Genomic DNA, 16,073 nt, shown 5'->3' on the forward strand with positions numbered 1-16,073 from the left:
AGTATATCTCGATTTCAGTAACTATGAGAGGGTGACCGAGAATAACTGACAATACCACATTTGGGAAAGGATTTGCTCATTCGGACACAGTAAACGTTGTGAAAGGCATTGCTAAATTTATAAGGTACAACTTGGTACAGAACATAGTCTTGGGAAATTTTGCTGAAAAATTCTTAGAATGTCCAGGGGGAACATTTTAAAGATAGCAAAACATCTAAAAACATGTCTGAGAAGGGAATGTGAGTTAGAAAAATAAAATAATAACTTGGAAAAGAGACAATAATCATATCCCTTTTCCAAGGAAGAGGTAATGGAGTCTGCCTCGGGTGGATTTCTGTTGGTTAGGTTCAATCGATTGATTTTAAATATAATTTCTCAAATTATTAATTCACTTTGTTTATATATGTGTAGGTTGACTTTTAGCATTTATTTGGATAAATGACAAGGAATGTTCGTTAGCTAAAAATCACTCATTAAAGTTGCATCTTCTCCAAATGATTTCAGAATTTTCACAAAAATTTTTTCTGCATTCATATTTTCTCTTATAGTGCTGGTTGCTGCCAATACTTTAAAACTATGCTAATTTTGAAATTAAAAATGGCAAATATTTTACTTCAACTAAAACATATAAAATAAATAAATATACTACATAAATTGACATATCTTTAAAAAATAAGTCTAAGTATCCTAGGTTAGTAGGTGAACTTTGTATCATGTCAGAGAATTAAATATTATTTCCAAATTAGCCATGGATAACATTTTATGATCTCGAGAAGATATTATTACTTATCTTTACTTTAGTCTACAATAAAGTGCAATATACTTTATATGTTTCGATTTTCTTTTGCAATATAACCAAGGCCATTAATAAAAGGTTATAATTGCTATTATATCAATTTAGTAAGGCACATAATAATAGCTAAAAAAGATTGAATGCTTACAATAAGCTCCACATTGTGATAAGAGTTTTGCATGCATTACTTCATAAACATACATATTAGATAAGTACTTTTATTATCTGTAAGGTTCACAAATGAGGAAACTAAAGGTTAGTGTATGTTATTCACTTGCCCAAGGTCATGGAGCTAATAAATGGCTGAGCCAAAATTTCAGTTCAGTGTGTTTGATTAAAGATCATGCCCTGAACTACTAAAGTAATGTGATTATATTAGATTTCCACCGGCTTTATACTCTTCTATCTAATCTCCCATGTAACACATTGCAAATATTTGCAAAAGAGTTTATATGATTTGAGAATATAAGAAATAGGCACACAACAGAATGCTGCTCTGTATGTAGCTAAATGATTTCTCCAAAAATCAAGAACGTAGCACCCTGTAGTCAACTAAGCTTACTGGCCCTGACAACAGGAACAGATGGTATGCCTATGAGTACACAATAGCGCATAAACACTCTGGCAGGGGATAAATGAGAACATAAGAGCAAAAGCAACATCGCCATCACTTGAGATCCAACTCTAGTCTTTTTTTCTCTCTTTTAGCAATTGATTTGCTACATGATATTTTCTGACAAAATGTGTCATGTTTTGGCCATAACCATCTTCATAAAGGAATGTGTGTTTGATCACTTTGATGAAAAATTGTTTGAAGAACAACATGCTTGTTATGTGGCCTGACTTATTTTGTTTAGACAGGTTGTGAAGTGTACAAAACATTGGAATAGATTAAAGACGAAAAAAAGTAAATGTTCCTTCTCTGGAAATATTGAAAATCTATAAATATAATTCTTTGCTAAGGAAAGACATACCAATCTTTTACATTCACTTGGACAATATATACGCCAACATTAAAACGTAAAAGCAAAAATCAAAAGAAACTCTTTAAAAATGCCCAGATCAAATTCTCATTTTACTTTTTTTTTAAATAAATGCCCCACAATTTTTATATATTCAAAAACAACCAATTAATGTAAAAGAGGTATCCATTTCTAATTGAAGTTACCATATTGCATTAATTATTTTAGCTCTAGTAAGTAGTTTATTGTCTTGAAGAAAACTAAATATGTATAAAGTAATTTATTTTTATTTTGAAGGAACAAATGGCAGTACTTTAATTTTTGATATTTTATCTTTCTTTTCTCTCTGTTCAGAATGAATGGTATTATCCAGATGATCAGAATCCATTTAATTGTACCCCATTGCTATTTAACAGTCTCTTAGGGCTCTTACATCTCTGTGAAAAGAGAATCAAAACAAAGAGTCAAATTTCGACGAAGATTTTAAAATCTGCACTCTTTTTCCAAATAGACTTAAGAAATGAACAAGGAGAGGGCAATGCCGAAGTATACTGGGTAATTTGGCAGAACACCCACCCACCTCTGCAGTAATTAACTGACATTGTAGAATAATAGAGAGAATATGAATAAGACATATTCACTTCCTCTTAACTTGTCTAGCATAAAATTTTCTATTACATGTTAAGTATATTTCAATTCATTGCCACATAGTTGGGGTTTTCTTTATTGTTTTAATTAAGTTTCTGAAATGTGCAAGAGTATGTGGCTATATTAAGATAAAAGTATGTTGCCATATAATATGTTTTCATTTGAAAATTACTGGTGTACAGTGTGAGAAAATTGAGGCTAAGCCCCCAAACCAAAGCTACTTGGACTGAAACAGTCTGGGAATGAATAAAATGCAGAGGTGTAATTATATGGTTAACCGTTAATTTCGGGATCAAAATTCACATCTAAAGTATCTTGTCTTCACTATGGAACAACTAAAATGAAATATATTTCCCTTTATCGAATTTTATAAGGAAGTTTCTAATATCTCTTAGTAAATTAACAAATTGAATTTAAAGTAAAGCTCAATAACCAAAACTTGGAAAACTTTCTAGAATTATGTAATTCCATTGCATAACAACACGTTTTAAAAGTAATGAAGCTAGAGAATAGCACATGAGAAATATTTTTAAGAACACATAGAAAAGATTTGTATTAATATAAATATATCAAAGTACTACTAATATTATTACTACTAATAAAACTATGTTAATTTTGTAAAAAGGACATGTTTTTCAATAATATTACTGTGTTTAGTATTGAAGAAAACCTTGAAATCCTGTGTAATCATGACTAGTTCGATTATCCCCAAATTATTTGATCAATTTAGGCAATTCTAATCAAATTCTAAGGACTTTTAAAAATTTTTTATAACTTCCTCCCTCTCCCTGAACCCCTAGTCACTGCTTATCTATTTACCACCTCCATAGTTTAGCCTTTCCAGGAAGTCATAGAGTTGGAATCATACTGCATGTAGCTTTTCAGACTAGCTTCTTTCAATTAGGAATATGCACTTGAGATTTCTCTTTGTATTTTTATGATTTCATAGCTCATTTCTTTTTATCACTAAATAATAATAGTTTATTGTCTGGATGTATTTATTCATTCACCTACTGAAGCTCATCTTGTTTTGGCAATTATGAAAACAGCTGCTATAACCATTTGTGTGTAGATTTTTCTGTAGACAAAGTTTTTAACTCATTTGGATAAACACCAAGAAGTGTGATTGCAGGATCATATGATAAGAATATATTTCATTTAGAGGAAAACTTAAACTGTCTTCTAAAGTGGCTGTACCATTTTGCATTTTCACCAATTGAAATTATAGTTCCTACTGCTCTATATCCCTGTCAGCATTTGATGTCAGCGTTTTGTGTTTTAGCCATATCCCTGTCAGCATTTGATGTCAGCGTTTTGTGTTTTAGCCACTCTAATAGGTTTGTAGTAGTATCTCGTTGTTTTCATTTACGAGTCTCTAATATCATATGATGTTGAGCATATTTTCATATGTTTATTTCCACTTGGTTATCTTCTTCTATAAGATGTCTAAGATCTTTTTGCCCAGTGTTTAATTGGGCCATTTTTTTATTGAGTTTTGAATTTTTCATATATTTTGAATATCAATCCTTTATTAGATATGTGGTGTGGCAAAGATTTCTTTTTGATTCTGTTACTTATCTTTTCATTCTCTTAACATTGCCTTTCACAGAGCAGAAGCTTTCAATTTTAATGAAGTACAAATTATTATTATTATTTTTCATGAGTCATGCTTTTGGTGTTGTAAAGTCATTGCCAAACCCAAGGACACCTAGATTTTTAACTTTGTTTTCTTCTAGGAGTTTTATAATTGTAAATCTTACAGTTAGGTCAATGATTCACTTTGAGTTAATTTGTGAAAAGCGTAAGAATTTTTTTTTTTTTTTTTGCATGTATATGTCCAGTTTTTCCAGAGCCATTGTTTAAAAAATTAAATTTACTCCATTGAATTGCCTTTGTTCTTTTGTCCAAGATCAGTTGACTATATCTGTGTAGGTCTATTTATGGGTTCTCTATTCTGTTCCATTGATTAATTTGTCCATTCTTTAGTCAATACCACACTGTCTTGGTTACTGTGGCTTTATAGTAAATGTTGAAGTTAAGTGGTATCAGTTCTCCAATTTTTTAATTTGAACTTGTAGAAACTGGAATTCAAACCCACTCTCTAATCAGAAACCAGAATTTGTGAATACAAGAATCAAAGGTTCTGGCTCCTTAGACTCGACCATTTTGTTATAAAATTGACTTTTCATCATGAATCACGTAGAATTTGTAAAATAATTTTCTGCATCTAATGAAATAATCATATAAGATTTTGTCCGTTTTTCTTTAGAGTCACAAAAACCAATGCATGGATTGATTTTCAAATGTGACAATGTAAACCAGTCTTGCATTCCTGAGAGAAATCTCCCTGGTCATACTGAATTATTTTTATATATTGTTCAATTTGATTGGCTATTTCATTAAATATTTTATATCTATATTCATGAGCAATATATGTCTTTAATTTCTATACATACACACCTACATACACACCTACATATATTTTTTGGTATGGTTTTGACATCATCGTTATGGTAGCCTCATAAAACATATTTATAAGTATTCCTTCCTCCTCCTCTATTTTTGGAATATATTTTTCTAGGATTTGTGACTTAAAAAATACTTAATAGTATATACTAGTAAAGCTCAGCAAGCATAAAGTTTTCTTTTTCTTGGGCTGGGGGTGGGGGTAATTGATTTAGATGATTTCTTCTAAAATTTTTTATTGCTATTGATTTTTAATTTAATTCTGTTTTAGTAATATAACATATTCTGTATTATTTTAATCCTTTTAAATATAGAAGATTTTTTGTGATTCACTGAGTTTTCTATTTTGGTGACTGTACTATGTGTAGCTTAAAAAATGTATATTTTTCAGAAGTATTTTTAAACAATAGTGAAGTCAAGGTGATTGATAATGTTTTTTCATCTCTCTCTGTACTGAATTTTTATTTAGTATTCTATCAATTTCAGAGAGTGTTGGTAAAATCTTTCATTCTGATTGTGAAATTTTCTATTTTTGCTTTATGCCTAATAATTTTTGCTTTATGTATCTTAAAACTGTTACTGGGCACATACACTTTTGTGATTTATCTTTCTTAGAAGTTGACCATTTTATTAACATAAAATATCTTTCTTGTTTATGGTAAAACTCTTTGTATTAAAGTCTACTTTATCCAACATTGATACAGTACTGTCAGTGTTTTTACTTACTATTTAAGTGACATATTATTTTCAATCTGCTTACTTTAACCCTTTTGTATCTTTATGTTTATTGCAAATTTCATATATGGGATATGATCGGATCTTGTTCTATGATCCATGCTGACATTTCTACCTTTAAATCGGAGAGATTTGTCTATTAACACAACATAATGAATAATATAGTTGTCCATGCATTTATTATTTTGTTTTCATTTTGTTTCTTCTGTGTTTGGGGAAGTAGTCATGGGGTGATTCTGCTATTCTTTTTTCCCTATTTTATTTTGTATTAAATATTTTGTAATAGTTTTATTTTAATTAAGTATAATATTTTTAATTTATACCTCTTCACATTATTTTAGAGCTTTACATAGGGATTTCAATATATATTCTTAATTTGTTCCAGTCTGCTTGGAGTTAATACTGTAATGCTCTACATTAAATATAAGAAAATTACAAGAGTGTTGGTCCATTTACCTCTATCCTCATACTTTATTCCATAGATTTTATATGTATACTATTATAATTAGTTATACTATAAATAGCACAATTCAATGTTATTTCTAAATAGTAACATGCATATTGAGATAATTAAGAGGGGAAATAGACTCATAGTTACCGATATATTTACATCTCCAGAGCTCTTCATTCCTTACTCAGCTAGAAAGAAGAAAGAACTGGGCTTCTACTTGGTATTATTTCCCCTCGGCCATAAGAACTTCTTTGGACCTTTCTTGTAGGGTAGTCTGCCCACAATACATTCTTTATTTCCTTCTAATTAAATAATTTTATTTTGCTTTCAATTCTTTAAGGATATTTTCACTGATTATAGAACACTGGGCTGAAATTTCATTTTCTTGCAACATTTAAAGATAAAATTCCACTGTCATCTGGTCTACACTTGTTCTAGTAAGATGTCTGTACTCATTTGAATTATTGTTCCTCTATATATAATATGTCATTTTTTCTCCTGTCATTTCCAATATTTTTCTTCATTTTTTGCTTTCAGCAGTTTGACTATAATATTCATAGATGTGGTTTGTTAGTATGTAGTCAGTATAAGGTTAGCTGAGCTTCTTGAATTTGTATAGGTATGTTTTTCACCAACTTTAAGAATTTCATAGACATTATTTCAAATACTCTCTCTCTCTCTCCCCCCTTTAATTCAGAAACTCTAATTATGTGTCTGTAAAATTTCTGAAATTGTACCACAGTATATTTTTAAATCCCCCCCCCGCCCCACATTGGCAAATTCTGTTTCTTATTCCTTAAGTTTATTGACTCTTTTGTCATCTCCCATCTGCTATGACACCCGTCCAAATATTTATTTCAGATATGGTATTTTTGAGTTCTAAAATTTTCATTTGTTTCTTATTTAAAGTTTCTATTGATATTCTGAGAGTTCCTCTGTCACCTTCATTAGAGGAAAATTTTTATTCATACCCATGAACATAGATATAGTAACTGCTTTAATAATCCTTGTCAGCTAATTCTACCATCTCATCTAAGGTTCAGTTTCCACCGATTGTCTTTTCTTGAGCATAGATAACAATTTCCTATTTCTTTTTATAAGACAGGGTGTGGTAGATCTTATCCTGAGTCTGTCTTATGAACTACACATTTTAGATATTCTGGATTTTATCTTCCTCCAAAGAGGAACTTTTGAAGAGAGTTATCTTGTCTTAACTCACATTGAAACTTTAAATAATCTTCCCTGTGATGAGTGATTATTAAAAATTTACCAGTTTTAATAGCCTAACTAGGCTACTTAGAATCTATATAATACATGTGCACTTCAGGGTTTACACAGAGATATGAGCAGAGACTATACAAAGAATTTTGGTTTTCCTTCTTTATCTCTCTCTTTTCCATGGTTTCTGTCCTCATTTTTCAGTTGCCATGATTGTCCAAAATTCTATCCTCTGGTTTTTCGAGTTTGGGATACTAATGACAGTTTGTTTGTTTGTTTGTTTGTTTGTTTAAATGTCTGCTTTAGCCACTTAGCAAAGAATATACTGGGGTCTGTCTTAGTTTAAAAGACATAAAAACTCACATAGAATAGTTTCCTTCTTCCAAGTGGTGACCCCAAGAAGTATCTCCCTGCTTTTAGTCATTCTCCAGTGCCTACACACAGTGTACTATGTCCAGAGTTTACAGTTGTAGGAGGCTTGGCCTAATTGGAGCTATTCTGCCACTACAAAATAAAAACTGAAAAGTTTGAAGCAATGTTTTTGGTAGCAAAAGAAAAAAATGCAAATAATCCAATTGTCCATCAGCAGAAGCATGGTTTCATAAGCTGTGCTACAATCACAAAAAGGAGGGTTGAATGGCACTGAAAATGAATAAGTTACAGCTACATGCCACAATGTGAATGAATATATGTATATTAATGATGGACATACTATGTCACTGCAAAAATAATATATGAGGATCTTGATGACTAAGCAGAACAGAGATTTAATATTGCTCACTCTAATACTGCCATTAGTCTAGAACAGGGATCAACAAACATTTTTGTAAGGAACCAGCTGGTAAATATTTTAGGCTTTGTGGGTTAGAGGATGTCTATCACAACTACTAATCTCTGTCATCAAAGAACAAAAGCAGCCAAAGACAGTTTGCCAATGAATAGGAATGGCTGTATTTCAATAAAATTTGGTCTCCAAAAATAGATAGTGGGGTGGATTCGGTCCATGAACCATAGGTGCTAATCCCTGGTCTAGATGGTTCTCAAGACTATCTGGCCTTTCTGCATTAGCTGAGAAATTCAAGCTGCTTTTATCACTTGACACCAAACCATCTCAACAGCAAGGCTCCTCCAAGATCAAAATATCATAAAAAGTAACTATTGAAGCCAGTTGTATGCCAACAATCAATTATTGCAGCCCAGAATTTAAACACACTTCTTCTGATTAATGTCTGTTAGTCAAACCTTGTCCTATGGCCCTAACCATCTATGAGAAAGCTTGGAGAGTGAGAATACTTGTGAACACTACAATGTCTAACTTAACAATATTAATTATGAAGAGCAAGTCCCAGAATATTATAAATAACATAAAAAGCACATTATACAGTTAAACCAGTAAAACAAAACTATATAATCATTAAGTGTTTAAAAATATATGAAGATAATAAAAAACAGAAAAAACATCTGTGATAATTTCAAAATTAAGAATGCTGCTTGTCTTTGGGGGGAAATAGGGAAAGAACACACAGGTGCGTTTAAACTTTTGGTGTTATATTAATTCTTGGATGGAGCAATGTATTTGAAAATGTTTATTATTATGAAAGAAAATTCTATTAAGGAAACTATACCTTCAAAGATTATATGTGTAATAGTTAATTTTATGTGCTAACTTGACTGGATCATGAGATGCTCAGATACCTGGTTAAATATGTTTTCTGGGTATGTCTATGAAGATGTTTCTGGAAGAGATTAGAATTTTAACTGGTAGATTGAGGAAAGCAAATTATCCTCCTCAGTGTGGGAGGGCCTCATCCCATCAATTGAGGGACAAAATAGAACAAAAAGCAGAGAGATGTTGAGTTCATTCTCTGCCTGATTGCTTGAGCTGAAACATCGAACTGATCCTACCTGCTCTTTTTGGTTTTCAAGCCTTCAGGCTCGGACTGGAATGTACATGATTAGCTCTCCAGTTCTCAGGCTTCAAACATCGCTGGGTTTCCTGGATCTCCAACTTGTAGATGGCGGATCATGAGGTTTCTCAGCTTTCATAATCTTCAAGGCAAATTATATGTTTATATTACATGCTTTCATTATCCATTACCTGTCCTTACTGTAATTTAAAAAGTGTCTATGTAATTATATTTGTTAAACAATAACCATTACCTCCAACATACTAAAAGCTACATGAGAAAAATGACTGTTTGTTTTGCTATTATTATCTCCCTAATGTCATCATAATTTCTTCATTACCATATGCATTTAATTAATATTCTTTGGAAGACAGCTATACACATCCCTATTCTATCAATGTCACGCAATATTCTTTGAATGAATAAACCTGAAAGTATAGAAAATAAAATGAAGAAAATCATTCAAATCCCTCACTCCTCTAAACAATTCATTATAAAATGTAAGGTTTTCCATTTTAGTTTTATGCTACAAATTTTTGTTTATCTTACACAGTTATGATCTCACATTTACTTTTATTCTGATTTTTTTTTGTTCAACATGAGAGCATGTCTTTTCCACATTAATATGAACACTACAACATTATTTTATAGGAATTCACAATATTTCATTCAGAAAATTTTAATTGTCAAATCACTCATTAATCTAGTAAACAGTGAAGATTGATATTTGTCATTGTCATTGTTTTTATTTCTGTTGTTACCATGATAAAAAGTATGAAAAATGAACATCTTTTCTCGGAGAGAATTTTATGGATATAGTTTTTCTCTTAGGTTTTATTGTATAATATACATTTCTGGTGGCATTTTAGGATAATTTTGCAGGTGTTTAATAATTACTGAAAAGACAATCTTTACCTTTAATTTGATTTAAAGCAATGGTTAATTATGATCTGATAACTACATTAAGTGCTTGTTAGAGTCAAAGTTTTTAAATTTTTGTTCTTGTTATTTTATATTAGGATATTTTATTTACTCAAAGGATATTGCAACTGCTGTATAAAATAAAGTCGCTGAGATTTTAGAGAATTTTTTGAACATAAAACCATGATAGATAAGAAAATATTTTGATGCTTCTGAAAGGTGGTGTTAAAAGGCACAAAAGCTTCAGCTAGGCCACACAATACCCTTAAGGATAAATGCAGAATACAAGGGCAAGAGAGAGTTACTTCCAACAATGTTTATGCAAGAAGGAGTTTAAAAACAACCCCAAGCTATATGCACTCTACCTACTATTTCCCTAACTGGGTAGAAGCACCATAAATCCAGGTAGTATCAACTCAATATTATGAGCTTCCAAGAATATCTCTATGGACTTCAGATCTCTTATTATAGCCCAGATCTCTTCATTTCCAGAAAAAAAAAATAATACCCAAATCCATTTTTTATAATCTTAAAGGAAGAAAAATATAAACCTGAACAGTATGGAAAAATAGCAATAAAATGCTTAACAAGTGTATTTTTTTTTTTAATAATGAGAAGTTGACACAAATTTGGGCCATTGCATAATCATTAGTGATTATTTTTTAAACTTGTAAAGAAAGAAAATAGAGATAAAAGGTTTTGTAAATTATAAAAGGAAAAATACAACATACATTTTAAAATAAACATTGTTTATGTTTTTAATAATCAGAGTTAGAATAGTTTACTTCATTTTTATATAAGGTGAAATGCTTGAACAAAAAATAAGTTTTCTTATATACAAACATAAAACCCAGGACATGCCTCTGTGCTCAGGTCAGACTCAATTTAATACCTATCATTACATATAAATAGATATTAAATGGGGAAACAGGAAATGATAGCCATCTGGTTCTTGTTTGTTGTTTTAACAAATATCTGTTATCCTCAAAAGACCAAGAAGAAATGGTCTAGGATACTGTTTTTAAAATATACACAGCATAGAATATTTCCTCCAGATTAAATCTTACTCAAAAGATCAAATTTTAAAATGGTTAAAAACACTGCTCCTCTGGTTAAAGCTAGGGAGCCAGACCCTGGCTGTGGCTTCCTGGATTCCTCTACCCACATATTTGACTGCTGAGGGCCCCCAATACCCAGAATAAATTAGTCCTCAGTGTGAGTCTGCACAATTATTCACAAAGGGTAATTAAAATGTGAGTAGAACATGGAAGAGGAACTTTATAAAGAACCTATCAATGATACCTATACCTCTCTTTAACGATATTAATGCAGAATACATTTTGAAACCATTGTCTCATTATTTGTCTATTTTAAATAATATCATCAATAACTACTTTTTAATTGTTATGCACCAAATTCTGACTACGTGCCTTTTATACAATACTGCTGAAACTGCAAGGTAGGTATTTCTATTTCTAATTGAAGGTTTATAAACTAGGGCTTAAAAAGTTAAATTTCTCATCTAAGTTAAAAAAAACAGTCAACAGAAGATCCACTAAGCAAAAGTTGGTCTCTCTGATATAAAAATATGTTCTTTTCTTTACAACATTTTGCCTTATAGTGAAATTTAACTAAGAAAAAAATTCAAAATTACAACTTGTCATCTTTAATCATCACTAAACAATCTTATCTAGCATAGGTAATTAAAGGCACATTCTTCTTTTAAGCATTTAATTTAGGTGATACGGATGTTTACAGAGTCTAAATTGCTAAAGTAAAAAGATATATTTAATTAATTGATATCTTCATGAGAAGTAAATTGTTTTTTTTGTTTATTGTTTCCCAATGACAAATCACTGATGTAAGCCCCTTCTCAGAAATTAACCATGGCCAAAACAGCAAGTGATGGGGGCAAGGTATATAACAAGGTATGTAAAGCTAATGGGTAAATCAATGTTAAGGGCCATTTGTTTTGCTGTTTTGTTGACCCTGTCAATACACTAAATAGATTTTTTTTTTTGTAATTTTTTCTGTGTGTTATTACCACCAACTAAAAAATGTTTCGATTTTTTTCATACCATTTTGAAATCATTTTAATTAATTCTGTGATGGCAGTAATTAAAGATTCCCATTGCAATGAATTCTTGCTTATTTTTTGGAATTCAAATAGGACTTCTTAGCAATGAGATAAAAAAGTAATATTGATATTAGGCATGTTTATTAAAACTTTGCTGATCTTGTAATAATTATGTCCTGTTTAGAATGTTTGAATTCTTAATGGAGAGCAGAGAATAAGCCAACAGACATGAAACAGTGGACACACTTGAATAAAAATCTTATAATAATATCAAAAGCTCATGCTATAAATTTTATTCTGACTTTCCCCAAAAGGACCTAAAGAAATTTACAAGAGCACTATGCACCAGGAAATGGAAAAATCCAGACATTTCACAGACTATTTGGATTATTACTGTCTCTATGCTAAAAGTAATCCTGGGAATCCAAATATATTAGTTCATTGGTCCAAATGGCAACTTATTGCAATCAGGTGGTAGATGGACAATTGATTTGAATGTGTTTATGTGGCCCATTGGCTCTTTGAAGCTCTTTGCCTCGTTACTCTGGTTCCCAAATTAAGGTCAGCATAAATATAATCAGCAACTGAGACAGTATCCATAGCAACTCTCTGTCCTGTGGCTGATTATTGAAAAAGTGACGTAGATGATCCTGATTCTCATCCTTTGTATTAGTCAGGGTTTTCCATAGAAACAGAATTAATAGGATATATAGATAGAAACAGAAAAGAGGAGACTTATATAGAAATTGGCTCACGTGGTTGTGGAGGCCAAGAAGCCCCACAATGTGCTTCATAAAAATTGGAAAAGCAGGGAAGCCAGTGGTCTAATTTAGTCTAAGTCTGAAGGCCTAAAAAAAAGAAACTCTGATGTCCAAGAGAAAGAAAAAGTGAGTATCTCAGCTTGAGAGGAGAGAATCTTTTGTTTTATTTAGACCTTCAATGGATTGGATAATGTCCCATTCACATTGATGATGAAAGAACTTCTTGACTCAGTCTACTCAATCAAATCCTAATTTCTCTCCGAAACACCTTCACAGACACACCCAGAAATAATTTTTTTACTAGTTATCTAGGCATCCTATAACCAAGTTAAACTGACATGTAAAATTCTCAAAAAAAGTAACACATTAGCAGTATCACATGCCTGGGTGAGTCCTGGAGATTATTGCCACCAATAAAGACAAGAGATATAGGGGTAGTGATTCTAGTCCACAGACTGTTGTCCTATGCAGAAGATAGGGAGATCTTGGAGAATGAGTGGATTATCATAAATTCAGTTAGCTAGCAATTCCAATTGCAGATGTTATTTCACATTACTTTCATTATCACATTATATTCATGTGGTGCCTTCCTGAGCATATCAACAAAACTCCCAGAAAATTATATGCAAGTATTGATCTTGAATACATTATTTTTCTCTGTCCCAAAATGTCAATAGAAGCTAGGATTTGTTTCATTAACTTGTTTTAATGGATCTGTACTATTCAAGACCATTTAAAAAAAATTTTTTTTTCTTCCCAAGCTCTATGCTGCTTTGTTGCCTTGATTACATCAGGCCTCATAGGACCTGCTATACAGAATACAGTAGGTCTGCCAGATGACTTAGTAAGTCACTGTGCTAGGGGGCGAGAAATAACTCTTATTAGAATACAGGTGCTTGATTCCTCAGTAAAATTCTGAGGAATTTGGAAGTCTAGAAATTTCAGAATACATTCCCTTCAAGATGAAAAATAATTTGCTGAGGCCTGCAATCTTTACCTGAAATACTGAGACACAATACGTGGCACATCTTTGTATTTTATAAGAAAAATATAACTGTTTTGAGTTTGTTGCTCTGATTCCTTTACTAAGTAGCTCAAAATTCTACTAGTATTGAGAGAAAAATAGAAAAGAGCAGATATTTTAACTAATTTGGGCTGTATGCTTGTAGCTCTCTCACTTATGACCTAGGGAAGTAAATATTCTTCCAAGTACGTTGGCATACCTGGACGTTATATTGTATTTATGATGAACCATAACACAGAGAATTCTACAGTTTTAGAGTAAAACCAGGTCTTCATTGACAAGTGATTATTCTCCTTTAGAGAAATAATTTTTGGCTTGTTTCTGGGCCCTGGTGGGAATTGAACATTTGATTGTAGAACTAAGTAGCCAGGTGACCGGAGATGCCCATCATGAACTGGGTGTTATCATATGATATGAGCCAGAAAAATCAGGCATGCTTCTCAGAACTAAATCATGAAATACAGATGTAAACAGGATCTGAAAATACATGTGTTATTGTGAGTAGTTCGTGTTCCCACTGTGTTTGTCCTGGCCGTCCTTCCACCCCTCCTTCAACCCACAACTACAGGTGGAAAAAATGTTGTAAATAAGAGCAAAATGTTTCCCTGAAGACCTTTCATAGTATGCTGGAATTTGGAGTAGAAGAGTTGAAGTGTTTCAGCCCCACTCACAAATTGAGTTATACGGTATCTAATTCTTTTGGCAAAAGAGAAGAAGGGTGGATAAGGCAAAGATAAGCATCTACATGAGTGGGTTGTGAATAATTGTTTGGACAGAGAATATGATAAAACTGATACTTAGGGGTTGTTTCCTATGATATTTTGGGAAGAAGGATGTGGATGGAACTTTTGCATGGATTCTGAGTGTTAGAATGTTTTGCACCATATGAATGTTCATCATAGTCCTCTGGTTCAGTGGGGACTCTCAGCACTCTGGTGGTTTTCAGTTAGCCTCTTTCCTAAGTACCCTTACTACTTTGCCAATGAATAGCATGACCTTGAGGGCAGGGTCAGAGGGTATGTAGCAACAAATACTTTTCTGTTCTATGGTTCACTGGCCCCAACCTCTGCTGAGTATCCATTTTTCAAACACTAGTGAAAGAGACCAAACCTAAACTTATTCTCTAGGGATCTATCCATCTACTTGATTATGGATTTAAATTTTAGACCTCTTCCATCATGAAGGGAATAATAATTTATTCTAACTATGAATTTGTATTTTCCTTTCATTTCTGACATGTTAATTCCAGCAAACCCATATTTGGGCTTATTGAATGTTTTATTCACAACACTTTTTCTGATCTAAGAACTAATTTCATGCAGACAAAATTAAGGTAATAGCCTGATACTTAAATAATTTACTGCCTTACCATGAACTCTATTACCCAAATCACTTGACCTTACAGAGAGTTGAAATTGTCTGAGTATAAGTAAGGTAGAAGATAACATATAATAAAATTATGATGCTGTCCTATATGAAGTGTGTATATTCTCTGAACTAGACCTGGAATACAGAAAACAAAAAATAGACGTATGCATTGCATCATTCACTCTCATACTTCATGAATCCTGCACAGGTTAATGTCTCCCATTGATGTCTCTGGGTCCTGCCATCTTGTCTTAGGGCTCTGCCAGGAGGTTTTAGAACATGAGGGTAAGTTATCCTATTAAGAGATTCTACAATGGTCTCAATGAATTGGTGGGTGAAGCTTTCATTTTTCTATTTCAATTTCTTCCTACTGTAGGACAAAGAGGCAAAATAGAAGGTTGTGAAATCTGATTATTAAAGGGAAACAGCATTGTTGGGAGGAGGTCATAGTATATTCAGAACCCAAAGTCTTCCCTAAGGTGCCTCCTAATCTGGTTTTAAAACTTACTGGAAGATTCCAGAAACTTCAGAAAGACTACAGAAACATCACATAGGTAAGATCGCCAACAAATTATGTTCCTCAGAAGTGTAGTTTGATTTACTTCATCATAAAAACAACCTCAATTTCCTGCAGGCAAATGAAATATTAAATGATTAATAGAGAAAGAAAACATATATACCAGTGATGGCCTTGTGCCAACCGATGAAACATAATGTCTCCATCTGGGTGCCCTAGAAAATA

At 32.0% G+C, this 16,073-nt stretch overlaps 1 long non-coding RNA gene across 1 annotated transcript in view; it reads right to left on the minus strand.

Moving 5' to 3' along the window:
• LOC118601700 overlaps positions 1 to 16,073 on the minus strand; it is a 116,868-nt gene that overhangs the window by 16,332 nt on the left and 84,463 nt on the right. The window contains exon 2 of the long non-coding RNA XR_004950531.1: positions 9,179 to 9,322. This is a non-coding gene — a long non-coding RNA (uncharacterized LOC118601700). The remainder of the gene's footprint in view (positions 1 to 9,178; positions 9,323 to 16,073) is intronic.

Source organism: Rousettus aegyptiacus, unplaced genomic scaffold (assembly GCF_014176215.1).
Source record: "Rousettus aegyptiacus isolate mRouAeg1 unplaced genomic scaffold, mRouAeg1.p scaffold_m13_p_1, whole genome shotgun sequence".
NCBI lineage: Eukaryota > Metazoa > Chordata > Mammalia > Chiroptera > Pteropodidae > Rousettus > Rousettus aegyptiacus.